This window comes from Sapajus apella, unplaced genomic scaffold (assembly GCF_009761245.1).
Source record: "Sapajus apella isolate SASKATOON/1434 unplaced genomic scaffold, GSC_monkey_1.0 scaffold44, whole genome shotgun sequence".
NCBI classification, from domain to species: Eukaryota; Metazoa; Chordata; class Mammalia; order Primates; family Cebidae; genus Sapajus; species Sapajus apella.
In genome coordinates, this window is record NW_022436984.1 from 12495887 (window position 1) to 12508511 (window position 12625).

General features: G+C 40.3%; 1 protein-coding gene and 1 pseudogene across 3 annotated transcripts in view; one reads left to right on the forward strand and one right to left on the reverse strand.

Moving 5' to 3' along the window:
• The window catches only part of SOS1 (SOS Ras/Rac guanine nucleotide exchange factor 1), a 131701-nt gene that overhangs the window by 108427 nt on the left and 10649 nt on the right, over positions 1-12625 (reverse strand). The gene's annotated exons all lie outside the window — the stretch shown is intronic.
• LOC116524201 lies at positions 7453-8630 on the forward strand (annotated as a pseudogene). The gene has a single exon (XR_004257216.1). The product of XR_004257216.1 is annotated as an ATP synthase subunit gamma, mitochondrial-like (transcript).

Genomic DNA, 12625 nt, shown 5'->3' on the forward strand with positions numbered 1-12625 from the left:
TCAATGCAACACAATACTATTTAGCCATAAAACAAAATGAAGTACTCATGCATGCTAAAAAACAGATGAATCTTGAAAACATTTTACTAAGTGAAAAAAGCCAGTCATGAAAGATGACATATTATTATTCCATTTATATGAAATGCCCAGAACAGACAAATCCATAAAGACTGAAAATAGATTAATAGTTACCTGGGGCTGGAGGTTTGTAGGATGACAGCTAAAGGGTATGGAGTTCTTTTTGAGGTGATGAAAATGATTTACAATTGATTGTGCAATGCTTGCACAGCTCTGTAAATATACTAAAAACTACTGAATTGTATAGGTTAATATTAGCTCCTTGATGTTGGCCTTGACAATGATTTTTTGGATAGCATACAAAAGCTCAGGCAACAAAATCAAAAATGATGTAGTTTGGACTACATCTAACTAAAAAGCTTCTGCACAGCAAAGAAACAACACAATGAAAAGGCAATCTACGCATTGGGAGAAAATGTTTAGAAATCATGTAACTTTTTTTTTTTTTTTTTTTTTTAACATGGAGTCTCACTCTGTTGCCCAGGCTGGAGTGCAGTGGTGTGATCTCAGCTCACTGCAACCTCCACCTTCCGGGTTAAAGGAATGCTCCTGCCTCAGCCTATGGAGTAGCTGGCATTACAGGCCGCGATAATTTTTAGTAGAGATAGGGTTTCACCATGTTGGCCAGCCTGGCCTCAAACTCCTGATCTCAGGTGATCTGCCCGCCTTGGCCTCCTAAAGTGCTGGGATTACAAATGTGAACCAGCACACCTGGCCTTACAAACCATGTATCTGTTAAGAGGTTAATATCCAAAATATATAAAGAATATACATAACTCAATCACAAAACAACAACCACAAAAAAATAACCCAGTAAGAAAATGGACAAAAGACCTAAAGACTGTTTTTTCCTTCTTCTTTTCTTTTTTTTTTTTTTTTTTTTTGAGATGGAGTCTTGCTCTGTTGCCCAGTCTAGAGTGCAATGACATGATCTCAGCTCACTGCAACCTTCATCTCCCAGGTTCAAGCGATTCTCCTGTTGCAGCCTCCCAAGTACCTGGGACTACAGGCATGCGCCACCACACCTGGCTAATTTTTTTATTTTTAGTAGAGACGGGGTTTCTCCATGATGGCCAGGCTGATCTTGAACTCTCGACCTCAAGTGATCTGCCTGCCTCAGCCTCCCAAAGTGCTGGGATTACAGGTGTGAGCCACAGTGCCCTGCCAAGACCGCTTTTTCTAAAGAGGACATACTAATGACCAACAGGTAAATGAAAAGGTACTCAACATCATTAATCATCAGAAAAATGCAAAACAAAACCACAATGAGATATCATCTCACACTGTTACTAAAAAGATAAGAGATAACAAGTGTTGGTGAAGGTGTGGAGAAAAGGAAACCCTTGTATACTGTCAATGGGAATATAAATTGGTACAGCCATTATGGAAAACAGTAATAGAGGTTCCTCAAAAAATTAAAAGGAGAACTACCATGTGACCTAGCTGGGTATGTACTCAAAGGAAATGAAATCAGCACCTGGAAGAATCTGTGCTCCTGTGTTCACTGCAGTATTATTCACAATAGCCAAGTTATGGAAACAATGTGTCAATTGACAGATTAATGAATAAATTGTGATACACACACAGATACACATGATGGAATATTATTCAGCCTTAAAAAATGAGATACTGCCATTTGCAACTACGTGGATGAAACTAGAGAAGAACATTATACTCAGTAAAATAAGCCAGACACTGAAAGAAAATACTGGATGATATCACTTATCTGTGGAAATCTCCAAAAAGTCTAACATATAGAAACAGAGAGTAGGCCAGGAGTAGTGGCTCATACTTGTGATCCAAGCAGTTTGGGAGGCCACAGCAGGAGGACTACTTGAGACCAGGAGTTCAAGACCAGCCTACGCAACATAATGAGACCCTGTCCTACAAAAAATTTAAAGAAAAATAGCTGAGTGTGGTGGTACACACCCATAGTCCTACCAACTTGATAAGCTGAGGAGGAAGGATCACTTGAGCCCAGGAGGTGGAGGTTGCAGGGAGCTGAGGTTATACCACTGTACTCCATCTTAGGCAACAAAGCGGGACCCTGTCTCAAAAAATAGAATAAAATAAAAAAAAAATAGAATAAAATGTCTTTTAGTCCATTTGCACTGCTATAAAGAAATAAGTGAGGCTGGGTAATTTATGAAGTGAAGAGTTTTACTTCGGTCACAGTTCTGTAGGCTGTACAAGAAGCATGCCACTAGCATCTGCTTCTGGCAAGGACCTCAGGAGGCTTCCAATCATTGCAGAGGCAAAGGGGGAGCAAGTATGTCACATGGCAAGAGAGAGGGAAAGTGTGCCAAATTCTTTTAAGCAACCAATTCTTGCATGAACTAATAAGGTAGGAACTCACACATTACCTCTGGGACAAGGATGGCACCAACCCATTCATGAGGGATCTGTTTCATGACCCCCAACACCTCCCACCAGGATCCCCTGTCTAACACTGGGACGCGAGATTAGAGGGGAACAAATTTTGAAATAAAATTTGGAGGGGTCAATATCTGAACTATATCAAACCGCAAAAGCTGTTTCATTATTATGCCTAAATCAACTGTTGAACAACTCGATGATACAGAAATAAACTTTATATATAACATTATACGTCTCCTGACAGCATTCTGGGCACTCATCCTAACTAAGCCTGGTTTGAATTTTATTTATTTAGAAACTATCAAAATTTGTTCCAAATGTTGAAATTTCTGACAAAGCAACATTTATATAAGGAATATAAGGAAACATTTAAAATATACTTAAAAAAAAAAACAAAACAAAAAAACTAGCATTGTCTCCTTCATAAAATGCTTGGCAAATTTCACAATAACTTCTTGTCTTTAATTACCAGCAGTACATAGGGAACAAAGGTTTTCTTTTTTTTAAATAGAGACGAGGTTTCACCATGTTGATCAGGCTGGTCTTGAACTCCTGACCTCATGATCCACCCGCCTCGGCCTCCCAAAGTGCTGGGATTACACGCATGAGCCACCGCGCCCGGCCGGGAACAAAGGATTTCAATGTTGAGGACTTCCAAAATGTACTCCGGGTACCACAAGGTAAAGGTGAGGAAGCAGCTTACTTCTACTCAGTGTTTGTACAAAACAAAAAATCATTTTTTATGACCTACCTATGTATTGAGTTTCATTTATGATCCATTTTTTTAATTAAAAAGTACCACTTTGGCCAGGTGTGGTAGCTTATACCTGTAAAACCCAGCACTTTGGGAGGCTAAGACAGGAGGATTGCTTGAGCCTATGAGTTCAAGACCAGCCTGGGCAACATAATGAGAGTTCATCTTTACCAAAGGGAAAATAAATTAGGTGGGTATGGTGGCACACGCTTGTAGTCCCAGCTACTTGGCTAGACTAGGCTGAGGTGGGAGGATCACTAAAGCCCAGGAGGTGGAGGCTGTAGTGAGCCGTGATCACACCACTGCACTCCAGCCTGGACAACAAAGCAAGACTCTGTCTTAAAAAAAAATCCACTTCTCTTTTAAAAAGGGGAGAAAGTTTCATTACTGAGGGGAAATAACAAGGATTCTGAAGTCCAAAAGATTACGTTATATAGATTCTGGCAAAGAAAGATTGGTACAATTCAGGGAGAGAAAGAAGAGATTTTTCACTTTTAATTTATATGCATTTGGACCCCATGCAGTGGCTCATGCCTGTAATACCAACACTTTGGGAGGCCAAGGCGGCCAGATAACCTGAGGTCAAGAGTTTGAGACCAACCTGGCCAACATGGTGAAAACCTGTCTCTACTAAAAATACAAAAAATAGCTATGCATGGTGGCAGGTGCCTGTAATTCAAGTTACTCAGGAGGCTGAGACAGGACAATTGATTGAACCCAGGAGGCTGAGGTTGCAGTGAGCCGAGATCGTGTCATTGCACTGCAGCCTGGGCAACAACTGCAAAACTCTGTCTCAAAATAAATAAATAAATAATAAATAATAATAATAATATATATATGCTCAAATGACCAATAGTTAATAGTCAATATGCTGATAACTATGCACATATTCTTAATGGTTTTGCAGCAAACTAATATTAGCAAATATATATTAGCAAACTAAATCCAATAGTACATTAAAAGGATTATACACCTTGACCAAGTGGGATTTATCCTAAGACTGCAAAGGTGGTTGGGTGTCTTAAAAAAATAAACCAATCCGCCAGGCACGGTGGCTCACGCCTGTAATCCCAGCACTTTGGGAGGCTGAGGAAGGCGGATCAGGAAGTCAGGAGATCGGGACCATCCTGACGAACGTGGCGAAACTCCATCTCTACTAAAAATACAAATATTAGCTGGGCATGGTGGCACATGCCTGTAATCCCAGCTACTCGAGAGGCTGAGGCAGGAGAATCACTTGAACCAGGGAGTCGGAGGTTGCAGTGAACCAAGATCACGCCACTACACTCTAGTCTGGCGACAGAGTGAGACTCCTTCTAAAAAAAAAAAAAATTAAAATTAAAATTAAATAAACCAACTGATACAAATATACATTAATAAAATGAAGAGGGTGAGACATGACCTCAACTCAGAAGAGGCATCTGAAAAAAATCAAACACCCTTTCATGATAAAAATACTTAGAAAACTAGGAATACAAGATAATTTCCTCAAAATTAGATAAAGGGCATCTATGAAAAACCCTTATCTAACATGCTCAGTGGTGAAAGACTGAAAACTTTCTCCCTAAGATCAGGAACAAAATAAGGATACTCACTATCACCACTTCCATTCAACACTGTACTGGCCAGAAGAAAACCAGTTTTAATAATAAAGTTCGCCTGGGAGTGGTGGCTCAGGCCTGTAATCCTAGTACTTTGGGAGGTTGAGGCGGGGGATCACAAGGTCAGGAGTTCCGGAACAGCCTGTGAAATCCCTTCTCTACTAAAATACAAAAATTAGCCATGCACGGTGGCAGGTGCCTATAATCCCAGCTACTTGGGAGGCTGAGGCAGGAGACTCACTGGAACCAGCGAGTGCAGGGGGAAGGGGGGAGCAGAGGTTATAGTGAGGGTAGATCATGCCACTGCACTCCAGCCTGGAAGACAGAGCGAGGCTCCATCTCAAAAAAATAAATAAATACATAAATAAATAAATAATAGTTCTAGGCAGAACAATTAGGCAAGAGAAAGAAAAGGCATCCAAATTGAAACGTTATTTTGATTTGCCAATAACATAATCCTATATATAGAAAAATTCCACAGAGGTCAGATGCGGTAGCTCATGCCTGTAATCCCAGCACTCTGGGAGGCCCAGGTGGGCAGATCACTTGAGGCCGGGAGTTTGAAACCAGGCAGGGCAACATGGTGAAACCTCATCTCTACTAAGCAAACCACAAAAGTTAGCCGGGTGTGGTGACGCACATCTGTAATCCCAAGTAACGAGAATGGCTTTAGCCCAGGAGGCAGAGGTTGCACTGAGCGTAGACTGCACCACTGCACTCCGGCCTGGGTGACAGAGAGAGACCCTGTCTCAAAAAAAATAAATAACTTAAAATAAAATTTAAGTAGTTATGTTTCTATGCATCTGCAATGAATAATCTGAAAAAGAAATTAGGATTGCAATTCCATTTAACAGCTAAAAGAACAATAACATCTAAAAGAATATCTAGAAAAAGATTTAACCAAGGAGGCGAGTTTTACCCTGAAAACTACAAAACGCTGAAGAAAATTTAAAATAACCAAAATAAATTAAAAGCTATTCTGAATTCTTGGGTAGGAAGACTTAATATTGTTAAGATGTCAATACTACCTAGAGCAATGTACAAATTCAACACAATCCCTATCAAAATTTCAAAATCCTTTTTTTGCAGAAATGTAAATGCTAACCCTCAAATTCACAGAGCTGCAAGGGAACATGGAAAACCAAAACAATCAGGGAGAAAAAAGTTGGAACACATACTTTCTGATTTCAAAACTTACTACAATGCTATAGTTAATCAAAATAGTATACTACAAGAAAAAGGATAGACATATATATAGATCAACAACATAAAACTGAGAGTACCAAAATAATCTAATACATCTATGGCCAACTGATTTTTTATAACGGTGCCAAGTCCATTCAATGGAGAAATAAGGGTCTGTTCAACACATGGTGCTGGGACAACTGGATTTCCACATGCAAAAGAATGACGCTGGACTCCAAACTCATACCAAATACAAAATTAACTGAAAATGTGTCAATGACTTAAATGTAAGAGCTAAAACCATAAATCTCTTAGAAAAAAACACAAGGGCAAATCCTCATGACCTTGGATTTGGCAATCAATTCTTAAGATGAGACACAAAAAGCATAAGACAATGAAAGAAAAAAAGAGATAAATCTGACTTCATCAAAATTAAAAACTTTTGTTCATCAGAGGGCATTATCAAGAAACTAAAAAGATGAACTTTAAGCAAACCAACTAGGATGGGATAAAAAAAAAAAAAAAAGAAAGAAAATAGCAAGCATGGGCAAGGAGGTAGAGAAACTGACCTTTGTACATTGCTGGTAGGAATGTAAAATATTGCAGCTTCTGTGAAAAACAATATGGCAGTTCCTCAAGAAGCTAACCACAGCTAATTACCAAACAATCCAGCAATTTCATTTCAAGGAACATACCCAAAAGAACTGCAAATAGGGTAATTGTATGCCAATGTTCACTGCAGTATTCAGTTTAGTCAAAAAGTACAAGTGTCCACCTGAATAAATACAAAATTACTGAGTGTTAAAAAGGAATGAAATTCTGGTACATACTGCAACACAGATGAACCCTGAAAATATTATGCTGAATCAAAGTAGTCAGACACAAAAATACAAATATTTTATTATTCCATTCACACAAAATGTCTAGAATAGGTAAACTGATGTAGACAGAAAGTAGATTAGAAGTTACTAGGGATTGGGAGAGAACAGATGGTAGTAATGGTTGCACAACATTGTGAATGTTATTAATGGCACTCAATTACAAATTTAAAGTGGTTAAAATGGCAAATTTAATGTTATATAAATATATTTTACCACAATAAAAAAAGTCAAAGAAAAAGTTATTATATGTTCTATAGAAATCGGCCCTACCAAAGCTCTTAAACAAAACACCTGTGAATTATCACTACGTGCATTCCATTACAAATCACTGAGCCATACATAGAAAACAATTGTTTCAGGAATTTAAAAAGAATAACTGGCCAGGCACGGTGGCTCAGGCCTGTAATCCCAGCACTTTGGGAGGCTGAGGCAGGTGGATCATGAGGTCAGGAGATCGAGACCATCCTAGCCATGGTGAAACTCCATCTCTACTAAAATACAAAAAAAAAAAAAAAATTAGCCAGGCATGGTGGCACACGCCTGTAGTCCCCAGCTACTCAAGAGGGAGAATCGCTTGAATCTGGGAGACAGAGGTTGCAGTGGGCCAAGATCGTGCCACTGTACTCCAGACTGGCGAAAGAGCAAGACTTCGTCTAAAAAAAAAAAAAAAGAATAACTGAGGACCGACCTTCAGCAGGGCTACGGCTGCCATGTTCTCTCTCGCAGGCATCTCTGGGCTGCCGGCCTGGGCCTTGCAGCCACAGTGGATTCAAGTTCGAAATATGGCAACTTTGAAAGAAATTACTGGGCAACTAAAGTCCATCAAAAACATCCAGAACATTACCAAGTCTATGAAAATGGTGGCAGCAGTAAAATATGCCCAAGCTGAGAGACAGAGAGCTGAAACCAGCTCGAATATATGGATTGGGATCTTTGGCTCTGTATGAAAAACCAGTTACCAAGGTGCCTGAAGACAAGAAGAAACACCTCCTTATTGCTGTGTCCTCAGATCGAGGACTGTGTGATGCTGCTGTTCATTCCTCCATTGCTAAATAGATGAAAAGTGAGGTTGCTACACTAACTGCAACTGGGAAAGAAGTTATGCTTGTTGGAATTGGTGACAAAATCAGAGGCATACTTTATAGGAATCATTCTGACCAGTGTCTAGCGGCATTCAAAGAAGTGGGAAGAAAGCCTCCTACTTTTGGAGATGGTGTCAGTCATTGCCCTTGAATTACTAAATTCTGGATATGAATTTGATGAAGTCTCCATCATCTTAATCGATTCAGGTCTGTCATCTCCTGTAAGACAGAAGAAAAGCCCATCTTTTCCCTTAATACCATTTTAAGTGCTGAGAGCATGAGTATCTACAATATTGATGCTGATGTGCTGCAAAATTACCAAGAATACAATCTGGCCAACATCATCTACTACTCTCTGAAGGAGTCCACCAGTAGTGAGCAGAATGCCAGGATGCCAGCTTCGAGATGACTGACAAATTGACATTGACATTCACCATACCCACCAGGCTGTCATCACAAAAGAGTTGATTGAAACCATCTCTGGTGTTACAGCTCTGGATTAATGAAAATCAAGTTCCTTCCTCAGACAAGAGGTAAAGAAGGAAAATTCAGCCAGCTGATTTTGTTTTTACCATATTGCTGTCTTTGTCTGATGAATCTGTTCCTCCATTGTTTGAATTACTGAAGATAGCAAGATATTTGTAAATTATCTTACAATAAACAACTTAAAAAAAACAAAAATAACTGAAATTAAAGTTAGCTTACTACAAAAAGTTTGAATCAATTAAAAACAACTTGTGTTCTGTCAAGGCTTGTTTTTTATTTATTTTTTAATCCTGAACTACTTTTTTTTTTTTTTTTTTTTTTTTTTTTTTTAAGATATGGGGTCTCACCATGTTACCCAGGCTATCTCAAACTCCTGGTCTCAAGCTGCTGTAGCTTCCTTCAGTGCCGTGATTACAGCCGTGAGCCACCAACGCTGGCTGCCAAACTACTGTCTATATACTAGGATTGAATTTATTTACAGTTGGGCTGCTTAACTCATATGGACAGATTACAGACTTTTTAAAATCACCACATATCAGTTTCATAAAAGCAACAACTATGTTTTGTTTTCAAATTTTATAACCATGCTTGCCATACAAATAAGTGCTCAATTAATTTGGTAAATAAAGTCAAACCAATGGCTGGATGCAGTGGCTCATGCCTGTAATCCTAACACTTTGGGAGGCCAAGGTTGGTGGATCACCTGAGGTCAGGAGTTTGAGACCAGCCTGACCAACATGGCGAAACCCCATCTCTATTAAAAATATAAAAAATTAGCCAGGCATGGAGGCTGAGGTAGGAGAATCACTAGAACCTTGGGAGCGGAGGTTGCAGTGAGCCAAGAGCGCATTATTGCACTCCAGCCTGGGCTAGTGAGAGTTTAAGAGTATATATGGATTGTCATTCAATGTCAATTTGAGATAATGACTTCTTGGTCTGTTGAGGCTAATGGTGAAGGTGCAAGTGATAGATATTTTTACATAATATGGGTATGAACAAGACTCTGTCTAAAAAAAAAAAAAAAAAAAAAAAAAAAAGGTAAAAATCAGGCTGGGCATGATGGCTCACGCCTGTAATCCTAGCAGTTTGGGAGGCCCAGACAGGTGAATCTCCTAAGCCCAAGAGTTTGAGATCAGCCTGGGCAACATGGTGAAACCCTGTCTCTAACAAAAAATACCAAAAACTTATCCAGGTGTGGTGGTGCATGCCTGTGGTCCCAGCTACCTGGGAGGCTGATGTGAGAGGTTCACTTGAGCCTAGGGGGCAGAGGCTGCAGTGAGCCAAGATTGTGCTGCTGCACTCCAGCCTGGGTAACAGAGTAAGACCTTGTCTCAAAAAAAAAAAAAAACAATGGAAAAAAATCAGTATGAAAGTAGCATTAAAGACTCTTTTCTCAAATCATCTTCCTGTTACAGTTTAAAACAAAATTTTTAAAACATAACATCTGAGTAATTCAGGGTACATAAAACCCAATCTTTAAATTACTTATTTTTTTCCAATGTGTATCTCTACTCCCAACTCCAATAGGAAGTAACCAGGATTTGACTTTCTGAGGAATTTCATTCACTGTTTTGCGCCTATCTGGCTGTGAGGTAGCCCAGACTAGCAAGAAAAGCCAACAAGGAGTCATCTTCATGGCCACATGGTTGGACTACTCAGAAACTTCCTGCTGCTTTGCCTCGAGTATTCCTGGTTCACTAGTTTATAGAGTAATAATCTGGGGTATTACTTGAATTGTTTTCTTTTGTCTTACTGTTCTGCTTGTGGTTTTGCATATTAAAGATTTAATTACATAAACACTGAATATGAATGCAAAGTTTATATGATTACCTACTGAAGTAAATTATGTACCATTAATTTCAATGAAAATTAAGTTCTGACTTTTAAGAATTCACCTTGGGCCAGCTGTGGTGCTCATGCCTGTAATCCAAGCACTTTAGGAGGCCGAGGGAGGCAGATTACGAGGTCAGGAGATCGAGACCATCCGGGCTAACACAGTGAAACCCTGTCTCTATTAAAAAATACAAAAAATTAGCTGACCGTGGTGGCACATGCCTGTGGTCCCAGCTACTCGGGAGGCTGAGACAGGAGAATCGCTTGAACCCAGGATGCAGAGGTTGCAGGGGGCCAGGACTGCGCCATTGTACTCCAACTTGGGCAACTGAGCAAGACTTCGTCTCAAAAAAAAGAAAAAAAAAATTTCACCTTGAGACACCCCCCCTTTTTTTTTAAGCACAGGGGCTTTTCTTGGAACAAATTACCCACCAGAAATGGGGAAAAACTATAATTTATCCCGAATCAGGCAATTCATAGCCAGAGATGATCCTGATTGGCCACGAGAATGAGCCTCTCAGCTCTCTAACTACAGGAAGCATAATAGACTGAGTGCTGCAGCAGCTGTACTCAAATCCATCACTGTGTTTGTGCCGAGGCTGCGCTTCTCACTTAGCTCCTCCCAGTCACTGACAGAGCTCGGCAGGCATACCAGGCAGTCCTATTCCTGGGAGACACATTATTCTTGTGATAGGCAACTTAAACTCAAAAACTTCCTGAGGCCTTACAAAGTTTCCTTAGTATTGCACTGCAGTCTAAGACACTTTCACCCGAGTTCCTTCCTTCCTCCTTACCTCTCTTTTAACTTGGAGTCAGACTTACATCACAGTCTGACAACTCTCCCTGTCTGCTTCCTTTTTCTCCCTCACAAACATTTCATGTAACAAATTTCTTATGTGCTTAATCCCATTTTAGCATCTGCTTCTAAGAGGTCCTGGACTAATATAATGAAAAAAGCTCCCCTTGAAGCATCACACTTTTAAAAAAAACTGGCCATTTTACGTGAACTATTTTGAAAATATAGTATTTGCTTCCCAATTTGCTAGAATAACATATACTAAACATGCCTTTTAACTGGTGAAGATCTCAAGTAAAACCTACCTAACTCATTAGTAGTGTATTCTTGAGGGGACAGACAGAACCATATGCAATTCAACAACTATATACAGAGCACCTGCTATACAAGAGAAATATGCTAAGTACTACAAGGAATACAAAGCTAAACAGTAATCTATTCTTCCCATGAAGGAACTGCCAATCTAAAAGGGGGAAAAAAACACAGGTGCAAACAGATTTAAAAGGCAGAACGTCATTAAGTGCTAAAATTAAGGTGTAGGTACTACGGGTATGAAAAGATTCACTCTACTTAGGGGACAGAGTTGTAGTAGAAAGCTTTGTGGAGGAGGTGGTGTTTGAAATGACTTTAGAGTCATCCTCAGAGCCTTCAGGCTACACCTGCCTGTGATTATCAAGGACAGTTCATCAAACAGACCTTCCATGCTTGGATATCCACCAAAGAGTAAATTCCTCTCTCACACCCTCTTCTCCAGAATACTGATGGTTTCTTAGTTCCCCTCCAAACCTGATACTCTCCCAATATTCCCCCTTTCATCACCATCTCCACTTAGACCCCTCAGTCAGAAACCTGGGAATCTAGGCCCGGCGCAGTGGCTCACCCCTGTAATCTCAGCACTTTGGGAGGCCGAGGTGGGTGGATTACAAGGTCAAGAGATTGAGACCATCCTGGCCAACATGGTGAAACCTCATCTCTACTAAAAATACAAAAATTAGCTGGGCGGTCGTGGGCACCTGTAATCCCAGCTACTCTGGAGGTTGAGGCAGAAAAATCACTTGAACTTTGGAGGCAGAGGCTGCAGTGAGCTGTGATTGTGCCACTGCACTCCAGCTTGGGCAACAGAGTGAGACTCTGTCCCAAAAACAAACAAACAAACAAAAACTTCTGCTTGTCAAAAAATGCATTAGGGAAACAAACAGGCAAGCCACAGGCTAGAAGAAAATATTCATATCTGACAAACGAAATCATCATTCAATACTAAAAAGGAAAACAACTTTTTTTTTAAGATAGTCTTGCTCGGCGGGGCACGGTGGCTCAAGCCTGTAATCCCAGCACTTTGGGAGGCCGAGGCGGGTGGATCACGAGGTCAAGAGATCGAGACCATCCTGGTCAACGTGGTGAAACCCCGTCTCTACTAAAAATACAAAAAATTAGCTGGGCATGGTGGTCCGTGCCTGTAATCCCAGTTACTCAGGAGGCTGAGGCAGGAGAATTGCCTGAACCCAGGAGGCGGAGGTTGCGGTGAGCCGAGATCGCGCCATTGCACTCCAGCC